Source organism: Vicugna pacos, chromosome 19, assembly GCF_048564905.1.
Source record: "Vicugna pacos chromosome 19, VicPac4, whole genome shotgun sequence".
NCBI lineage: Eukaryota > Metazoa > Chordata > Mammalia > Artiodactyla > Camelidae > Vicugna > Vicugna pacos.
The window spans coordinates 3,276,845-3,298,369 of NC_133005.1; the positions used below are offsets into that span (position 1 = coordinate 3,276,845).

Below are 21,525 nucleotides of genomic sequence, written 5' to 3' on the forward strand. Positions count from 1 at the left end.
GGCCGGCTGCGGCCCCGCCTTCCCTCAGCACGTCCTGTGTGCCTCCCGCCAACCCCGACTTGGCTCTGGTCCCCGGGGCCTGGGCACTTCCCACCCCGGCCCTGCCAGGGTCTCATTATGAAAAGCAGACCCAAACGTTTACCCCGGACAGTAGGAAAACAGATGAGGTCATGGAATCATTGACACTGACCTTTTTTAGGAAAACTTATGGAGAATAGGGGAGGAGGTAGCGGATTAGGGCTGGGTAAATGTTATTTCAAGGGGAGATTTTATTTCCTGAATATGGTCAAGAAGAAATATTAAGATGGTGACTTTTGAGCACTTAGAAGAAAAATGATGACAGGAGACATTAGCCTGATGCCCCCAAAACATGAACTTCAGTGACTTTTTAATGTTTCTAAGCAACAGATCAGGGGCTGTGAACAGCTAAGAGTCGGACTTCATGAAGGAGTCTGATCTCACAGAAGGGGTCAAGGGAAGGTTTCAGATGACAACCTCGATTCCTCCTCCTTCCTCAAACGGTCCTGACGTGCTTGGCTGACCGACATGTTAAGGCCATGAATGTCCCAAGAATAAGAAGCAAGCTTGTACACACACAGGCCAGGACGGCCACCATGCGGCCGCGCGGCCAGCAGGGACCATGAGACGCCGTCCACTCTGATGCCTGCGGACTTCAGAGACACGGGTGAGTCTACCGAGCACCTCGCCCCAGGTCGTGGTCAGTAACTGAGGGGCTGGGGACTCTTGCAAATGCCTTCGTTCTGCATATGATGATTACCTGTCATCAGAGAAGAATAATCTCATTTTTACCTCTAAAGCAATAGTCAAGTTGTACCTAAGGAAAGAACGGAGATGAAGAGAGATTCGACAAGAGTTTAGGAGAGTGTAGCACAAGGAGTAAGCGGATACTGCCCCACCTAACGGGGGCGGCCTGCCCGGTGCCCCCCGGTGGGCATTTTCCCGTAGAGGAGGTGGGGGCCCCCAGTGACCAGACCTAGAAAGTTCAAGCCATTTAAATCATCCAGCCACGCCCCTTGCTCTGGCTCCTTGCTCAGAAGCAACACTTGAGTTACGATCTGGTGCTCTAAGCGGCTTTCCTACGAGAAAAGAACACACCGACGGATGGTAAGAATGACCTAGTCCACCGAGTAAGGGCTCTCGTTGCAAACCCGTCAGTCGGCACCCTGGCGGGCGTGACAGCTGGGGGAGGTCGGTGAGTGGGAGTCCACCTGCGCAGCGATCGTCCCTGGAGACGCTGGCAGAAATCAACTGGGGGCTGCAACCCAAGCCTTGCCGCCTCTCTCCATCCACACGCCCCCTGCCACGTGACCCTGCAGTGCCCCTCAGCAGAGGCAGAGTATATCCCCCGCCCTCTTGACGTCGGGCTTGGCTGGGGGACCTGCTTCGGGGAACAGAATCAGTGATGCGAGCACTGGCCTTCACAGTGCTTATGCAGTGGGGCTGTGTTCCGGTGCCTCTGGAGCGGCCACGAGAGGGGCACATCCCAGAGAACCCTGGAGGCTGAGAGGCACCTGAGCACCTGAACCAGCCCAGCTGGGAGCCACGTCCGGTGGGACCCAGGCCCCATCCGCTGAACTCCTGCCCACCTGCAGATGGGAGAGCGAGAAGGAAGCACTCGTGGCTGTACGCCTCTGAGCTTGGGGGTGCCTTGTTAAGCAGCACGCTGAGACAGCCGCTGACTGATACACCCTCCCAGGTGGTCACCCCACCTGGAGCTCTTGGGAGCCCAGGGCTCTCTGTTCCCCTGGATCTCTGGAACCTGGGGAGGCCTCCCTGGGGCTGGAAACTTTTCCCGATCCCCTTCAACAATCCCTGGCTCTAAGCTTCACCTGTGTCGGGGGCTCCTGACCCTGCAGGAGCAGCTCCTCCTCTCCCTTGGACTGGATCCTCCCGGCCCAGTGTCACCTCCATAGCACCTGGCCCTCTCCCTCACCCTCACTTCATCTGCCTCAAGGCTTCCTCTCTGCCCCCTTGCCTCACTGTCCTGGTTCTCAGCAGGCCTGGAGATCAGTGTCAGAGGACAGGGTCACTAGGGCCATTTCTGACCCCAACACGTACTCCCTTAGAACCTGGTCTTACAGCGGGGGAAAAACTCCGAGAGAAGCAGTGGGCAATACAACACAGGTGGCATCTTCCCTGAACTCGGGGTCCCCAGCCTCTCAGGAGCCTGTGCTGTTACTGCGGCAGCTACAAACAGCAGAGAAGATGCCCGCGGTGGCCAAATGGCCTATGACAACCGCAGGTCACGTGACGCGTCAACTGCTTTACCAGTGTGCCAGTCCCCGGCCTGGAACCCAGCCAGCGTCCACACTGCTCACAGCCTCTCTCCTTACACGTGGTCACTCTTAGGAGAAACGAGTCTGCCCTGCACCAGACCCACTGTGCTGGGACAGCGGACAGCCCCTCGTCCTAGGGGCCTGCCTCGAATGGAGTCTGTTTTGGGCAAAAGTTGGGGTGGAAGGCGGGGTGAGACACCACAAGACCTGCTCAAGAAAAGAAATGGGGGCGGGGTCCTCTTAATGTTAGTTTATCGGGAAAGTAATCAGTGATGTCCGATTAAGCAAACATCAAAGGCCCTTGTCCTCAGGCACGTCTCCACAGGGCCAGCCCGAAGGCTCCCCCGGCAGGTCCCAGGCACAGCGTGGCCGCTCTCAGACAACTGTGAACGTTACTTTAAAACAAGTTCATGCCGTGTCACACGGGGAACTACAGTCAGTGTCTTGTAGTTAAAAAGAATACGAAAACGAATACATGTGTGCTCCTATGTGGCTGAAGCACTGTGCTGTGCACCAGAAATGGACACAGCATTGCAGGCTGGCTATGCTTCAATAAAAACACATGTATAAAAAAAGAAGAAAGTTACTTGAATGAGAAGAGTCACTTGTATAAAACCCAAAATAGAGGCAGGAGGAGATTCAGGGAAAAGGGACTTGTTCCTCTCCGATGAGCCACAAGGAACAAAGAGGGAGAATTTCGACCTTTGAAAAAACTGCTTTTTCTAGCCTCCTCGATTAAATTTCACATTTTCTGGAGGCTGCTGTTTTGAGGCATTAAGAGACTTGTATTTTAATATAAAAACCACACAACCCCTGCTTTCTCTGCGCTGGGCCATTATCTGATTCTTGGCAGACCTAAAATCCTTCCTTTTTAAAACGATTTCCTTTTGGAGGTCAGCTGAAAGTCCGGTCCAGGCACCACACTGATAGAACTGAACCCTTAAAAGCAACCATTATGGGTCCCAGGAGAAAACACTCCGAGGTGCCAGGCCTCCGAGACATCATGCCTCAAACGTGGCTTTGTGTCAACGCAGCTGGAGCCACAGGCGAAGAGTTAAAGGACTTATTTAAAAATGTTTCCACTTCTGGAAGCCTTCTCTCTGCAACTTCCATGCTGAGCAGGGGCAAAGAGCTGGGGTAGAAAGATGCTCCCTCGGTCCCGGGAGGGCCATGGACTGCGCTCCAGAGCCCAGACCTCGGCCCGTTTTCCGGGCTCTGTCCTGAGATGTGGGCGGGCAGACAGACACAATCAAGTGCCCTGAGGCTTGGTCAGCATCGAGCTCCAGAAGGAAAATTCATACTGTGCTGTCTATATTTAAATGACAGAATACCAAAACTGTTTATTCATTCTGCAGACAGGATGAGCTCATAAGGAACCAGAATCTTTTTTTTTAATTGGCAAAACCATGGAGCTTTGATACAGCTTAAGGTTTTAATATATAGTGGATTCTGTCCCCTTCAATCTCCCCCAAATGGCCAGGAGCGTGGCTTTTCTCGCTGCACAAGACTCCCAAAGGTAGTGACCGCTGTACAGAAAGAATGGACTGTAAGACAGGGTTACAGATACTCCGGGGAAAAGTCAAATTGTTTGGGATGACTCAAACCACTGACCACTGGTGGAGAGCTGAAAAAGTGGCGTCACTCTTGTGAAAAGACCAGATGAGGCATATCAAAAATCTTATGAGTTTCTCTGAGGAACCATCAATCTGAATTGGGCAGCGCCCAATCCAGCAGGTAGAAGGGAGTCCCAAGGAGTTGTACAAAGTGAGAGACTTTCTTAGGCAGAGGCGGCAGGAGCCGGAACATTGTATCAGGCAAAAAAAAGCAGGTTGGTGACCGCAAGGTCACTTCCCTTTAGGGGATGACAGGGGTCTACCAGGCAGGACCTCACTGTGCTGATCATGGGATTCCTGACTGACTGGTTGAAGGTTCCATTTCTGGGAGGGCTGAACCTGTAACTAACTTGGTGACATGGGGCTTAGCACAAGAGATTCCATTTTGGGCCTATTGTCTTGTTTTTAACACTCAAAGTGGGAAGAGGGTTGTCACTGACTGTCAAGAGCAGACACACTTCCCTGCCTCTTTGGGTAAGCTCTTTGATTGATGTGTAATGTACGTGTACAAAAATATGCCAATTATATATAAAGAGCTTGATGAATTCTCAAAAAGCACACCCAGTTAACCAGCATCCAGATCAAGAAACAGAATGCTGCCAGCCCCTCAGAGACACCCTCACTCCCTCCTTCTTTTATCTTTTATCTTCTCATCAAGCAGGACTCGGAAAGTCCACCCCCAATTGCCTCCTGTTTTTGTAAATAAAGTTTTATTGGAACACAGCCACACTCATTCATTTCCATCTCGTCTGTGGCTGGTTTTGTACTAGAAAGGCAGAGTGAGTGGTTGCCAGCAAACACCTTATGGCCTGAGAAACTGGAAACATTGACTATCTGGACCTTTACAGGAAAAAGTTTGCAGACCTGTGTTCTAGGGTAGTACTGTCCAGTAGAATATAATGAGTCACAGATGTAATTTAAACATTTCTAGTACCCAGGTTAAAAAGGAGAAATAGAAGACCTAAATAGACCTTTCTACAAAAAAGACATACAGATGGCCAACAAGCACATGAAAAAATGCTCAGTGTCGCTTATTATCAGAGAAATGTAGATCAAAACTACAATGAGATAACACCTCACATCGGTCAGAATGGCCATCATCAAAAAGGCTATAAATGATAAATGCTGGAGAGGGTGTGGAGAAAAGGGAGCCCTCCTGCACTATTGGTGGGAATGTAGTTTGGGGCAGCCACTATGGAGGACAGTATGGAGGTTCCTTAAAAAATTAAAAATAGAGTTACCACATGATCCAGCAATCCCACTCCTGGGTATGTATCTGGAAAAGACGAAAACTCTACTTTGAAAAGAAACCTGCACCCCAGTGTTCACAGCAGCACTATTTACAGTAGCCAAGACATGGAAGATACCTGAATGTCCATCAACAGATTACTGGATAAAGAAAATGTGGTGTATGTATATATGTGTGTGTGTGTGTGTGTGCGCGTGTGTGTATGTATACATATGGAATACTACTCAGCCATAAAAAAGATAAAAAAGAGGGGAAAAATGAAATATTGCCATTTGCAGCAACATGGATGGACCTAGAGATTATCATACTAAGTGAAGTAAATCAGACAGAGAAAGGCAAATATTATATATTACTTATATGTGGACTCTAAAAAAATAATACAAATGATCTTATTTACCAAATAGAAACAGACACACAGACAGATAACAAACTTATGGTTACCAAAGGGGAAAGGGGGAGGGATAAGTTAGGAGTACTGAATTAACAGATCATACTATTATACCTAAAACAGATAAACAACAGGGATTTACTGTGTAGCACAGGGAACTATATTTAATATTTTGTCATAATCTATAATGAAAAGAATCTGAAAATATATATATAACTAAATCATGCTGCTATACACCTGAAACTAACAAAATATTGTAAATCAACTATACTTTAATAAATAAAAAAAGGAAAAAAGGAAAAATAAATAGGTAAAATTTATCTCTATTTACGTAACGCATCTAAAATATCACTTCAGCATGGAATCAATATAAAACATGAGGCATTTTCCCACTTTTCCACAGTTTCCAAAGCCTGTGTATTTTACACTTACAGCCCATCTCAACTCACTCCAGCCACACACCAAGCGCTCCTCAGTCCCGTGGCCAGGGCCAACGGCGCTGGACAGCACGCACCTGGAACCCCAGCACCTCCCACCCTCGCTGATCCCACCGCCAGCCTGGTTCCTCCCCTGCAGCCGCGTGCGCAATTCTGCATCAGCTTCCCTGACTCTTCAGCATGTGCGCTGAAGGATCGCCTTCAGAAACCCTTCAACACTTAGCTGTAACACATCCCTAGAACACAAGACGTGGAGGAGCTGCCCGCCCTCCCGGCTTTACGAGAAAGGGCAGATGGCTCTGGTGGGGGCGTCAGAACCCTCGAGATGTTGTCAGGGGGAAATAAGCTGAAACAAGCAAGTGCGAAACGCCTCAGAAGGAGGACAGGAAAAAAAGGGGAATCAGGGAACATCCCTTCGGAGGAGCTTTGGCAACGCAGCCATGCGATCATTCTATTTAGCAAGAGAAGAACATGGACTGCAGGGCAAAACACTAATTTAATTTTCGTCTGCCTAATAATGTTACAGAAACTAACCAACAAAAGAAAAATTATAGTTGCCAATATTTAAAAATGAAGACATAACACATACCAATGAATTTCTGGCACCTTTTGAAAAGTTAGAAGGGCTCTGGACACAGGTCAGCTGCCCACAGGCGGCCGGAGGAACAGCAGGTGCCCCCGTCCCCCGCCCCCAGGAGGAGGGTGTGCCCTGACTGCCCGTCATTCCAAGCCACCACACACCAGCCCTGCACCTGTTCATGGGACTACCTGGTTTTTTCATTTGTTCCTCTGCAGGAGCCATAACTCTGAGACACCAAGGTAACTTTTTGGAAATGTGATAGATTAATGTTGAAAGTAAGAGTTACATACTATTAGCAATGGGGAAATTTTTAGCCAAAGTAAATCTGTTATTTATCAGGTTTATATTCTAGTGGCTTCAGCTAAATCTTTAGGGGCTTGGATCCTTCAGCTTATGTTTTGGTAGAACAGTTGGTCCCAGATTCAGAGGCAAGTGCTTTTTTTTTTCATCCTTTGTCTGAGATGAGGCAGTGTTAACACGCAGCTCCCAAGAGCACATGGTCGCAATTACAAACTCTTTCCAATCTCACCAGCCAAACTGGAAAAATACTCCCCCGACATCATTTCTAGAGTTATTCTCTCTTAAATTCTTACGGGTTTGGAGTTTGACATACATGAGGATTTAAATATGATTGACAATCAGGAAACAGAGTTTATCCTTCTGACATCCCCATTGAAGCTACTTGTACCCTGAATCGTGTTCATTTACCTAAGTCATGTGGTATTAAGTTATAGCTTATGAGCCATGGCACTGCGTGGTTTATAGAACTATCAAATGTCTTCTTTATAAAGTCAGCATCTTTTATTTGAAAACACTCTGAGGATGGAAAGTTACTTTGTCCGAATAACTTTCGACTTCTAACAAGATTTGTTCTTCTCAAGAGACTCAGAGGACGTGACTCTATTCTTCAGTGTTGCTTGCTGTGTTATGTCTGAAGATGCTGGTGGTGGGTGGTGCCATTAAGATGACCAGGTCAGGTACAAGTGGGGCTGCCTCGGACCACCTGTTTAATCTACAAAGGCGCAGCCTCAGGTCCCTGAATTTAAGGGGCAGAGAGATGGGAGTGGCAGATTCCAACAAGTGAGATCCTAGGTGGAAATTCAGCAGAAAGGGGCAGAGCTGCCTGGCTGATGGGGGTGAGTGTGAGGTCCTCCGCTGGGACACCCCCCGCTCTCCAGAGGCAGCCCTGGTGGGTCTGAACACGACTGGCTGAGTGACACCCTTACTCCTTTTCCAGGCGGCAGAGTTTCTGGACCTATCATTAAGATAGCCCAGGGCAGCCGGGCAGCCTCACGCCAAGTTCCCATAACCCCTGTCACGTGCCTCCCTAGCCCGGGACCACCCTCCCCCAGTCCTTTCTGCTTTCTCACCCTCACCCAGCCAAGAGCTTTCTCAAGCCCCACCTCCCTCCAGAGAGCTTTCTCAAACGCATGGCATGGTCCTCTCCCAATCTGGCTTCTCCCCAGGTCCCCTTTCCACCATGAAGCCCTGACATCACAGGGACCTTTGTGCAGAACTGACACCCGTCCCTGACAGGACCCCGCCCAGAGGAGGGATGGGGGGGCCCTCCCTGGAACCAGCCAAGAGCCGTGCGCTCTGTCGCTGGTCCCTGCTCTCCAGGTGGGGGCCACAGCCTCCCCCTGACTTTCGATTTGGGAGGCTCTCAAAGGTTTTGATCTTTGAAAAGATCACCTTCATCACACGATAAGCCCCTTTACCACGAAGACACCTGGATCATCTTCCAAAACAGATATGAACACTTACAGCAGAGAAAGAGGAGGCTCTGCCTTTAGGGGTCAAATGGTCATTTCAGCAGCAGCCTTCTTGGTCCGTAAGTCGGCACGCCCCGGGGGGCTGCGCCCGTCACTCCCAGCTCCAGGTCAGCTTACAGATGCACCTCCCGACGGTGGAACCGAAGGAACAAGAGACAACTCATGTTCAAGGCAGTGATGCCAAAAAAAAAATCATAATAAAGTCCTTTTAGAAAAAGTCCTTGCCTGGAAAGTATGAGAAGTAGAATGCAGCCATAGGACCCCGTGCACGAGAGAACAGGCATCCTCTAGGGAACGAGAGGAGCCAGAGAAGAAAGAAGACCGTCGGGCAAGAGTCCCACATGGCCGGGAGGTGATGGGAACGTGCCAGCATCTGACTCCGCTGCCAACAAAGCACCTTCACCAGATTTTTAGGCTTTTCCCCTGTGAGTTCCTAGAAAGAAAAGGCATCAGCTTGCTCGCTCGAGTCCAGACACCACACGGCGCCCCAGGACAGGACCCTGTGCCACGCGCACAGATCTGAGGCCTCGTCACCTGCATCCCATCCTGGATGGAGATGCTCCCCCACCAGTTCAGGTGTGGCTGGATGTGTGCAGACACCTCCTTAATTATCAGAAGTGCTTGTGGGGTGGACTCGGGGGCACGGAGGCTTAGCCGTGAAAGGGCCGTGTCAACAACTGTGAAACATTCCTGCAAACTGTGGGGAGGGGCTCCCTGTGGAAAGAGAATGATGACGTGGGTTTGTGTGTCAAAAACAAAACAAAACAGGAGTGTTTCTTCATTTCAGTTTGCATCTCCCTAGACAATGCCTGCTCCATGTCGCTAAGGGGAACTCAGGCGCCTCGTGAGGAGCAGGCAGACAACACACCCCGAGCTCCCGCCCCAGCAAGTGCGACAGCAGGCACCCTCCTCCAAGGCAGGGCGGCTGGACTTGGCCCGTTCCACTGGTGTGACCCTGGGCCAGGCAGGTTCTCTCTGAGTTTCCGTCCCTCTGTGTATGGAATCAGAGGTTGAACTGGCTGGTACTGACAAACTGGCTTTTAGGGTTTTCGTCTCCTCAGTGAAGGAAAGGTACGTGCTCTCTGTAATAACACGTGGTTAATCCAGAGGATGACCGGACAGGGGAACACCTGCCGACTGCATCACCCTGGAAGCGGGGAGGGGCAGGAGGATGGGGTCCGGAGGTGAGAGAAGACAGCCCAGCAGGTCAGCCGGGGCTGGGGGTGGAACTGGCGCCGCCAGGGCAGGCTGGAAGGAGACCAGAGACCTGCAAGCCTCAGGACACAGCCGACTCTGAGTCGCTGGGCGGCCGTGGGCAGAGGAAATGCACTGGGGCCAGCAGACAGGCCTGGCTAGGTCGTGGAGCTGGTTTTGTGACTTGGGGTGGGCGGTGGCGGAACCTCCCTGAGTTTCCATTTCCTCATCTGTAAAGGGCAGGCAGTCGGTCCCACTTCAGAGAGCGGCTGGGAGGCTGAGACGGATGAGCTCCAGGAAGCGGACAGAGCAAGCCGTCTTTGCTGCCACACAAGGGACCCCCTCCACCCCGCCTCTGCTTCACTTCCTTCACAGGCACGGGGGCGGCACTGGCCCACAGCTCCCCTGGAGACCGCGTGGTGGCGAGCCAGAGGCCAAGGCAGACCAGGCGGTGAGGACAAACATGGGGCACATCAAGGAGGCAGCACAGGTCGGGGCCCGTCTACTGAGAAAACTTTCACCCCACACTTCCTGCTAGAGCCCTGCAGGTCGGCCCACCCAGGTACAGGTTAAAAATGGTTGCAGAGGCCTGCCGAGCTGAGCAGTGTGTGCTGTCGGGCCACTGGCAGGAGTTACAGGAAGCAGAGGAGGCCCGGGTGAGGTCTGCAGGGAGCCAGGGGATGGGGTGGGGGGGCACCCCCGGCACCAGCCCTGCACCCGGAGCCACATCCCACGTTAGAGAAACAGGCGCTGGCAGGTGGGTGCTGAAACCTGCCAGGTCATCCAGTCCCCCGGGCCACAAACAGTGCCACACATCCTCAACGGACTCACCCAGGCCATTGGTTTAGATGGCACCACATTTGCAACTGTGATTTCCCATTATGACAAGAAAGAGATGTGAATGGAACAGCCAGCACAACTCATCTACATATTCAACATGATCCCTTTCAAAGCCCTTTTTGCAGAAACCGACCAGCTGATCCTACAGTGGAACAGATGCAGAATGGCCAACGCGATCTTGGAGAGAACAAAGTTGGAGACTCAACTTTGAATTCGAAATGTCCTAGTTTCAAAACTTACTACGAAGCTACAATACAAATTCTATATCCAATAAGGGACTGGTACCCAGAATTTGCACAAAAAAAGAACTTGTACAGTTCTTACAGCGATAAAGAGAGAAATGACTCAATGAAAAAGTGGGGAAAGGACCTGAATAGGCATTTCTCCAAAGACATGCGAATGGCCGATAAGCACATGAAAAGATGTCCAGTGTCATTAGCCATTAGGGAAACGTAAGTCAGTACACAGTGAGACATCACGTCACACACACTGGGGTGGCTATCATCGAAAAGACGGATAGTAACAGTTGTTGGTCAGGATGTGAAGGAGTTGGAGCCCTCACGTTGCTGGTGGGGTTGTAAACTGGTGCAGCTACTAAACAGCTCAGCAGTCCCTCAAAAAGTTAAAGAGTTACCCTGTGATCCATCGATTCCACACCCCGGCACACCCCAGAGAAATGAAGACCCTGCGTGCATATCCACACAAAACCTTACAGGTGAATCTACATGCCAGCATTGTTCATAGCAGCCCCAAAGTGGAAGAAACTGAAATGTCCGTCCGCTGATGGATGGATACATATAATGTGGTGCATCCATGCACTGAAATATTACTTAGCTACAAAAAAGAATGAAGTACTGACACATGCTACACCAATGAACCTTGAAAATGTTATGCTAAGGAAAAGAAGACAGACATGAAAGGTCCCATATTATATGCTTCCATTTATACAAAATGTCCAGAGTAGCCAAATCCATGGAGAAAGATAGGAAATTAACGGTTGCCAGTGGCTGGGAGGAAGGCGGACCGGGGAGTGACTGTGAATGGTTATGGGGTTTCTCTTTAGGGTGTTGGACGTGTTCTGGGATTAGGCAGTGGTTGCAAAACTTTGTGTATATACTGAAGACTACGGAATCGTATGCTTTGAAAGAGTGAATTTTATGGTATATGAATCATATCTCAATTTTTAAAAAGTAAAAGAAAGTGACAGTCTTATTAAAGTTGGTTGAGTAACCTAGTTAATCAACCATAGCATCTAGTGTTTTCCTCCAGAGCAGACCTCTGTTCCTCAGGACACAGAGCAAACGCCACGTCATCTCACGTCTTACCCCGTGCAGTGTTAAGACCAGCCTCAGACTGACGATGCAGAATCTGCTTAAAAATTACTTAGAAGGTAACTAACAAAAGCAGCTTCATGTTCAAGGAAGAACAAAACAGCCTCCCAAATGAGAGAAGTTGTGATTTTATTTTCAAGCTAAAATCTCTGAAGATTTTTTGAGTAAAATAGAAAAAAAAAAAAAGACCTGATTTTTATGAAGTGATTGTGTTAGCCTCCTAAATAAAGTGCTTTTTTTTGCACCCCCCCAATAAAAATACATTTCAGATATATTATAGAATTAAATAAAACTAGATGAAAATATAGGCAAACACCCATCTCATCTCTAGATAGGGGAGATCATTCTCAGCACACACTCCGATCCAAAAAAATATATATATCAAACTCCTAGTTAAGAATCTGGGATAAACATATAAACATTACTATATACAAAACAGATGAACAACAGGTCCTACTGCACAGCACAGGGAACTGTATTCAGTACCTTGTAATGACCTATCATGGAAACTTACCTTGTGATAACCTATAATGTATAATCCATAATTTAATATCTTATAACAACATATATATCCATTCTTTTTCAGGTTCTTTTCCATTATAGGTTTTACGTATACATATATGGGTATAGCTGAATCACTTTGCTGTACACCTAAAACTAACACCACACTGTAAATCAACTATACTTCAATTTTTTAAAAAGACTCAAAAAGGAAAAGACTGATGAACTTAATTATATTTAAAAATAATTGAAATATCTGTACATTAACACATATCATAAACACAATTAAAAGGCAAAGTAAAAGAATGGTTTAACATTTGCTAAAAATCTGACAAAAGATAATACGCATATATAATGAATTCAAACAAGTCAGTAAAGAACTCAAATTTCCCACTGGTGAAATTAGCAGAAGTTATGAACAGGAAAAAAAAAAAGAAAGAAAGAAAACCAAGGACAGAAAAGATAATGTGGTTTAATGTGAAATGCTGAAATTTCCCAGGAATAAAAATGCAAATGAAACTGACAACAAAAGGCTGTTTCTCACTTACGAAATCTGCCAAAATTAGGAAAGAGACAAGGCTCAATCCTGTTGACTTCTCAGAGCCTTTATTTTCCCCAGAGGTATTTTAATTTTCTTTGAACAGTTCTCCATGTTTATTAAGTTAAATTCATTCTCAAGTATTTCCTTTTTGTTGCTATTAAATGTAAAGGTGTTCAACTCAGCCAGTGCTGGGTTAAAAACCCAGGATTGTATTTTACGTGTATACGTGTGCGTGTGCGTGTGTCTGTGTATGTGTGAGAGATCTATGTCACCTCTCTGAGCCTCAGTCTCCACATTCGTAAAATGGGAACAAATAAAGCTTTAAAGGAAGTACCTGCGTACGACATGCAGTAAGAAGTGATAAAAATTGCAGGATGGCCACGCTGATGCCGCTGACAGCCTCCAATTCCTCTAAGAGGAGCATCTATCACTTGCACAGTTATAAGACTCTAATACCTTGCTATTGTCATTGTTTTTATAACAATATGATGTATAAACCTTAAAGTTGCACAAAAACCAACAAAAAATTTCTTTTTGGAAATAGGTTCAGGGAAATTACAGGATGTTACCTATAAGTGAAATAGCAATTGCATTATTTAACCTTAGTAACAGAACAGAAACTCACTGTCTTCCCCCATCATAATAGCTACAAAAATTAAACAGGAAAGAATTGTGGAATTCAATAAACATAAGAACCATCTATGGGAAAAACGAAGAGAGATTTAAATAATGGAGAGAGATACCACGGTCTCCCTGCTGGCAGTCTAGAAACACTACAGATAAGAGTATTCTTCAACAGTGATTTAATGTAATTCCAATTAAAATATGGAGACGACTGTGAGGAATGACATTAAACTAAAGTAGCTCAGTTTTTCCGAAGAACAAGCTGGTAATACACAACTCTCTTCGTACTGTAATTTTTTAATTGTTGATTTGAGTGTTGAGGATAAATCCTGTTAGTTTTGGTCTGATGCTATGAGGAAAGAATCACTTAGGGAGCCACTCTAGTTTTATTTAACTGAAATGAGAATTTACCCGGATGAAATGGGGAGGGAGGGGAGAAGATCTATTATGCTCAGTGCTATCATGAGGGGGCATTAAATGAATTCACTTTTTTTGGGGGGGGTGCTTATGGTTGAATTCACTGTGACCTTTTTTACTAAGGTATAATTGATACAGGACAACAGTTTCAGCTGCACAACATAAGGATTCAGGACTTGTGCACACTGCAAAATGGTCAGTGCGTCTGCTTGACAACCATCACCACACAGAGTTACAGACTATTTTCTTGTGATGAGCACTTTCAAGATCCATCCTCCTGGCAATTTTCACACGTGCAATACAGTATCATTAACTGTAGCTGCCATGCTGCACGGTACTTCCCAGGACTTATTTCATTAACTGGAAGCCTCTGCCTCCTGACTCCTTCACCCACTCCCCACACCCCTCCTCCAGCCCCTGGCAACCACCAACCTGTTTGCTGTCTGTGAGCTGGGGTTTTGCTTTGTTTTAGATTCCACATATGAGATCACACAACACTTGTCTTTCTCTGACTTACTTCGCTGAGCATAGCGCCCTCCAGGTCCATCCGTGCTGCTGGGAATGCATTCACTCCTTTCTTTGACATTGAAGTAGAGTTGATTTACAACGTTGTGTTAGTTTCCGGTGCACAGCAAAGTGATTCCGTTATACATATATATTTTTTCAGGTTCTTTTCCTTTATAGTTTATTACAAGACATTGCACACAGTTTCCTGTGGGAAACAGTTTATTCTTTAACCCACTCTGCCCAGCAGACCTCAGGACAGACTGCACAGGATGACGGCGTCATGAGATGACATCACAGGACTACGAAGTGGCCACATTTCAACCCACAGTCTGTCCTGAACATGCTTGGCGAGGAGCCTAGGCCTCCCCCTGGCTGCTCAGGAGGAGGAGACTTGTCTGTCACCCTGGACAGCCAGACGGGAGACCCAGGGCTCCCAGCATGGTGCCCAAGCACAGAGCAGTGATGCGTAAGGACCAACCCTGGAGTTCCTCACCACAGGGACCACATGGGGAGGCAGGGGGAGAGGGGCAACTGTAGCCAGAGCCTTGACTGTGGTTTCCACGGGTAAGATACTGGTGAGGAAGGGTAAGCAGGCTGAGGCTGGGCTGGTTTGAGTAATTTCAGTGGGCTCTGGGACACAGGGCTGTCTCCTGGTGGTCTCACAGCTGGCCCTGGGGTGATCGGGGCAGGACAGTGGTCCACAGTGGGAGGGGCCCACAAAGGAGGTCACGGTGAGGTGGGCTCTGGACTGGGCAGCTTGCGTTTGAACAGTGTTCTCACTGGATTATTGGTTTACTATCCAAGGATGTTACTAAGTCTAGGGCCAGCAAGCCCCCAGAAGTCAGCACATCAGAACACAGAAACTGCAGCACACAGCTGGCGCGCTGGCCCCAGACTGGAGGACAGCCGCTGTACGATGCAGGCTAACCATGACGGGCACCTATGATCAGGAGGTCCCTGGCTGGTCCCTGGTCCTGCCTTTGCTGTCCGAGTCTTTCTCCATGTCTCCCAGGCCCCAGGTTCTCGCCCCGGTTAAGCAGGACCGCCATGAAAGCCCAGCCTGGCCCTCAACCCTGATACACTACGCCTGCATCTTTCCTCAAGCTCCACCCGCCCCAGAACAACCACGCCAGGAAAGCGGCGGGTCCCTCGGCACTGCTCCCCTCCTGGCCTTTGGTCTTAAAGGAGCAGGTCTTAAAACCGGATCTCCCCGCGGCAGTGTCAGCAGCAAATCCTAAGTCCCCAGGCAGTGTCACAGGGAAGGATCCAGCTCTGCCTTTAGCAGGGGTGTGATGTGGGTGGAGGTAACAGTACCTACCCACAAAGCTGTTGTGTGGATTAAACTGGATGGGGCGGGTAACATGCCACGCGTGTATGCTCTGTCACCATCAGTGTTCATTACAACCTCTCCACGCGCCTTTCCAGCTTTTAACACTCGAGACCTGCTTGAGAGCATCTTCTTCTTGGGGACGCAGGGACACAAGTCAGAACTCCAGCTCCACTGTGTGACCTTTTGCAAGTCGCTTCCCTGTGCCCCAGCTTCCTCATTCGTGAAATGAAGATAAGAGCATTGCTCGTAGGACAGACGTGTGTTAGTCCTGGTTCTCTGAGATGCAGGGACCCAGACAGGACCACCTGTGCAAAGACTGCATTAGGGGAAAGCCTGTGCTGGGAGACGGGGAGGGGGGGCACAGTCATCAGGCCGGGAGGCAGGCCTTGCCTCTGTGCAGGAGGAAGGCAACGTCCTAGAACACTGTGCAGCCTGAGGAAGGCTGGGACAGTCCTCAGGGAGGCATGGAGTCAGCGATGGCTGTCACGGGTGTCCCCGTCTCTCAGGAATGGACATGACTTAGTCTCCCTGCAAGGGTCAGTCACCGGCTGGGAAATCTGGTGACAGATTACAGAACACAATGGCTGGGCCTTCGGTCAATCACGTCGCCTTTAGTTGGAAACCTGCAAGGCACAGTTCTCATGGCCACACCAGTGTGAAGTGTATCAAAACAGGCGAGGCCCTTGGAACGAGGCCAGGCACACAGTGACTTGTGTCGACGGCTCTATTATATTGACATTGCTGGGAACGTTCTCTGCACAGCACAGCCAACGAACACATTTTAAAAAAATCTATGTCGGGGTGATATGACATGAAGTATTATTGTGTTCTATCTACCGTAACACTTGCAGAATGAAGTTCTTATATTTTTTTATCCTCCCTGGAGCATCTCCTGTCTATACAAGTTCATAGTACATGTTCAATAAATGTTTGCTGAATAAACAATGAATTCAGAATATCAGGGTAATTATACTGACACGATCTTCAGCACTGGACGGGCTTAACCCTCATCTCTGAAACAAAGTCATAAAAGGCTCCTAGTTTGCCTTCCACAGCAGCAGGCCGTTCCAGCCGAAGCACACTTAGCGCCCCGGGGAGTGAGCAGCCTGCAGGAGGCGGTAATGGACGCCGGCTGGTATGTTACAGCCGGCAGGAAGCGACTGTGCAAAGGGCCCGGGTTCAAGGCTGACTGTCCCGTTGCAGGCCTTCCTCACGCAGCCCAGGAGGGCTCTGAAGCACTGCGCAAGAACGCCGCAGGAGAGGGCCCAGGAAGGGATTTCAGGGTCGTGCCATGTAAGCAAAAAACGATTTGAGACCTGCTGTAAAAGTTAATGAACTGCTAACTGGGACTGAGATAACGTTAAAATAAAACAAGAGGCCGGCTAAAGAGGCCGGCAGTTACAGACCTTTACACGCAACCATCAGGATTGGCCCTACCTGAAAAACCAAAGGGCCCCAACTGAAATGATATGTTAAAAGGAAAACTTCATCTCCAATATCTGAGCATCTGTGTCCCTCCCAAAATTCAAAAAACCTCACGCCCAAGGTGATGGAGTTAGGAGGTGGGGCCGCTGGGATGGGATAAGGTCCTGAGCGCCGAGCCCTCGTGAACGGGGTCAGCGCCTTTCTACAAGAGGCCTTAGAGAGCTCCCGTGTCCCTCCCACCACGTGAGGACACAAGAGCAGCCTGCCGCCAGGAGGACCCACGCCCGACCACGCCGGCCCCTGCTCTCGCCCTTCCCGCCCCAGAACTGTGAGCGGTGAACTCCTGTGGTCTATAAGCTGCCCACCGGCCCAGCATTCTGGTACAGCCGCTTGAATGGACTGACATCACGCTCCACCCCTTCCTTTAGAAAAGGAAGTGCCTTCCTGAAGTGGACACCTGTCGTATGTGTCTGCCCCAGGCCCCTGACCACAATGCCCACAATGATAACGTCTTGCAGGAGAATTCCCCCCTTTCTGACAGAGAATGAAAACGTAAAACAGCCAAACCCTCATTTCCTGGCCTCGTGCTGCTGGGACTCAGCCGTGGGGCTTATGTTCTGCCGAGCAGAAGGGCTCCTGCGCCGCCGCACTGGGAACGGGGGGGACGCAGTGAAGAGGGGGGCCCGTGACCGTGCAGAGCAGGTGTGGCTCAGAGCGGCAGCTGGGGAGGGGGTCTCGATTTTCCAGCTTCCTGAGCCTTGGCAGGCTGATTCTGCTGTGTCATTCCAGGAGTCACCTGGGGAGCTCAGGACAGACCCACCCCAGGATTCTCAGAAATCTTCCTCAGTGTCCCTTCCTGCATAAGCCAGGCAGGGCGATGCAGCTGCAGGCACCTAAAAACCCTGACATCTCCCGTCACCTGCAACAGTGGAAAATGGGCCACAACCTATTTGGGACCCAATTTATTTGTTCTGCTTTATCCATGATGCCTCCTGGTGCACAGTCCTACCTGATTAATCCACACTGCACACCCACAGCTTCGGTCTCCGCTGCTGCCCCTTCACTCTTGCCGCTCCCCGGCACGTGTCGTAAATTTATCTGCCTGTGCCCTCCTCTCAAACGTCTCCCTGAGGCTTCTTCTCATCCTATGCTGGGTCATTTCCATTCAAGTGCCCACCATCCTCAGATGCAGTGATGACCCCGGGTAATCTGTAATTTTGTGGAGGCACAGATCTGGTGAACTCTTCTCTTATTTCCACCCACAATCCCCTTCGGTGCTCCCATCCGCCAACCCCGGCCGGGAGCCGTTGCCAAAGGGAGCCGAAGAAAATGTCGCTGGTTGGGCCAGTCCGACTGCCACCCAGAACAGAGTCAGGGAAAAGCCAACAGGGGCCTGGGGCCATGGAGGAAATGCAACTCAGTGAAAGCTCACAGGAGGCAGCAGGACCACAAGGGATGGGACTCAATCAGAATATGACCAGGGAAGTCACGCCCCATCGTGTTCTGTTCACGAGAAACGGACTGTTGTTTGTTTGTGCTGGAGAGTGAGTAAGCTGTCTCCGTAAGTCAAGAACAAATACATCTATGCGTCTCTACACCAGATTTCATGCCGGGAAATACTGGAGATGGAAAGAGAAAAGCTCTGCAGCAGTGGCAGGGCACCACCGCCACTGCCAAACGCAGGAAATGAGTGATCATTCCTGCTGCAGAAATCAGGAAGAAACTTCCAAAACAGAGCTGGTGGGGATCCAGCTGTGCACACACGTTCTCCTAGCATCGCTGTGGTAAAACTGCAGATGGCACGCCCCTAGCCCAAATCGCTGACAGATTCAGCCTCACAAGGTTGGGAAAGCGGTGGGAGGGGCGCTATTCTTGACTTCATTCCAATTAACAAAGAGGAAGTGAGGGGAGAAGTGGAAGTGATGGGCAGGGGGCTGGGTCGGGGGCGGAGGGGGATCCTGTCACCCCCAGGTTCACGACAGCCAGGAGGGAGAAATCTAGTTCGGCTGAGACCACCGACCCTCCAGCTCATGAGCAGAGGCTGCAGGAAGAGCTGAGCTGAGAGCTGAGAAAACGTCCTCCTCAGTTCAGACGAGACGCTCTGGAAAATGGGGTTCTGACACCACGACACAAATAAGTCATGAGCCAAGAAGCAGACGAGCCCCAGCAAGCGCCTGTGTCTGCACAGACGCCGTTGCAGTGAGCTCACAGTGGGGACACAAACGCGAACAAGGGGTCCCGGGGCAGAGATGAGCCCCGAATCGTGAGCCAGAGCTGAGTGAATAATGTCTACACGCCTAGAACCCAGGGAAGGGTGTCTGCAAATACAGCCAGATAAAACCACAAAAGGGCTTTTTAAAGGTGTTTCTGGAACAAGACAAGTTGACTGAATAAAAGAAAAACAGACCTCCTCAACCCTGTCCACTGGAGGGTTTAGGACTCGCGACGCGAGCAAATCAGGAAGACGACGCGCGCCCCTGGGCGGGGAGGCCGGCCCCGGCGCAGCTGCGGGAGGGCGTCGGGGCGTCTGCCTCTAGCTCCCAACCAGGAAAGACTCGTGGGCCAGGCTCCGACTAAAAATGAAACGCACGTGAGGTTATCTGCGGCCCCCTCCAAGCATTCGCAGGGAACTGAAGAGGAGCCAGGACAAGGCTGGTGGATGAAGCTGACCCCTGGTTTCAAAACCAGAGAAGGCAGTGGACTCCTCCCTGTGAAGGCGCGGGCTCCAGGGCCAGCTGGCACGCGACTGTGGCTGGGGTTACTGGCAAACTGGTCTGTCTCTGGCCAAGAGCACTCGTCCCCAGGGCTCAGCCTGGATTTCCAAAGACAAGCTATGTCAGCTCAGCCACATGGGCTCTGTCTTTGCAGGGCTGTTAGGGTCGGAAATTAGCAAAAACCTGTTAGCCATGGATCTGGATTTCAAAAAAGGAGCTGACAAATCATGACACTTTTTGAGCAAGGTGGAAAACCGTGCGGAAGAGGATGACAAAACAGTGGTTAAACGTCCACACACACAGCCCTGGCTGATCAACTGCTATCAGGTTAGAGCAGACCCATGTGTCTTTCCACGCCTATTCTGGTCAGGATGTTTATTAAAAAGCTAAACTAATAAAATAAAGCCTGAAAAAAAAGTTAAACTAGACTAAGGATTGCATTAAGGTTAAGCTGAAAACTGGTTTAAAGCAGAGAGAAATGGTAAACCTTCCACCTGGTGTTTCCTAAACATCAGTCATTCATAAACTGCTTTCATCATTCCCAGCACCGTGCGCCACACGGATTTACAGATTTGCTTTAAATTAACCCATTTTAGACTTAAATTTATGAAAAAAGAAGCTGTGTATCTGATGTGCTAATTATAGCTTTCTACTAGAAATTTAGTTCGTAAGAATTAAAATAGACAGTGTAATAAAACTATCAAAACTGCTCATCTGAGCATCACCTAGAAACCTTCCGGGCCACCTCCAGCGGTGTCTGCAACATGCTTTGGGACAATGGGGCCAGATGACACAGCGGGGACACAAGACACAGCTCAACCGGCTGAGGCAGCAGGCTCATGAAATGCAATCTGGTAGAATTAAACGTGAAGCCCGTGAGCAGGTACAAAGGGCACTGCGGGGGAGGTGCAGCCTCCAGGGAGCACACGGGAAAGCGACCCTGGATTGAACGGGTCTCAGCGCAAGAGGATGGAGTTGCCTGAGTCACTGATGTGTGCTGGGCTCCCGGGAAACAGTTTCCGCACCGGGGCAAGTCCTGCTCTGTGAGTCCTCAGCTCCCAGTGACAGCGTAGGGCTGGGTTTGGTGGGCACCGATGGGGGTGCCCAGTCTGCCACGCTGGACTGAGGTGAGGGCAGAAACCAAGTGAGAGCAGACTCCTGGCCACGAGAGGATCAGCTGATGGCCTGGGAAGGCTTTCTCGGAGGAGACAGGGATGTGGGTAGGACGGGGCAGGAGGGCTGTCTTCTTACAAATAGGTGCAACCTGTGGGACTGAGCCTAAGAAAGACCCATCAAACAATGCCTACAAACAGGAGGGACCACCCTCAATTGCCAGGGAAGGTCAGGCACAGGCTGTCCAGGCATTTAGGGGGCTGCTGGGAAGGGCTTAGTCCTGGATCAGACCCCCAGAAGCAGAGCCCAAGCTGGGGCTTCAGATGCACATGGCTCATTGGGAGCATCGTAGGGAGGGAGGGAGGGAAACAGAACGGGGAGGGACACAGAGCCCAGAGCGCCTGCGTTCACAGTGCTGGCCAGCCTCGGCCGGACCCCCGGGCGGCTCTGCAGTGTGAATGGAACCACGCTTGTCCCACTGGAGACACGGCCTGCCTTTTACCCCCGGACCAGCCAGCCAATGGCGTGGCCTGCCCTGGGGGGTACATCCTCCCAGTGTCACCGAGAGCAGGTCTCCCACCGAGACCCGTTGGAGCCCGGCAGGCAGCCCAGCCCGGGGGCCCTGGCGGTGTAAGAGTGCGGCCTTTAAACG

General features: G+C 49.9%; 1 protein-coding gene and 1 long non-coding RNA gene across 8 annotated transcripts in view; both read right to left on the reverse strand.

Moving 5' to 3' along the window:
* RIN2 (Ras and Rab interactor 2) overlaps positions 1-21,525 on the reverse strand; it is a 199,029-nt gene that overhangs the window by 122,133 nt on the left and 55,371 nt on the right. The gene's annotated exons all lie outside the window — the stretch shown is intronic.
* LOC140687232 (uncharacterized) lies at positions 7,344-8,055 on the reverse strand. Its single transcript, XR_012061405.1, has 2 exons — positions 7,968-8,055; positions 7,344-7,600 (listed from the first exon to the last, which is right to left on the reverse strand). It is a non-coding gene; the product is annotated as an uncharacterized lncRNA (long non-coding RNA).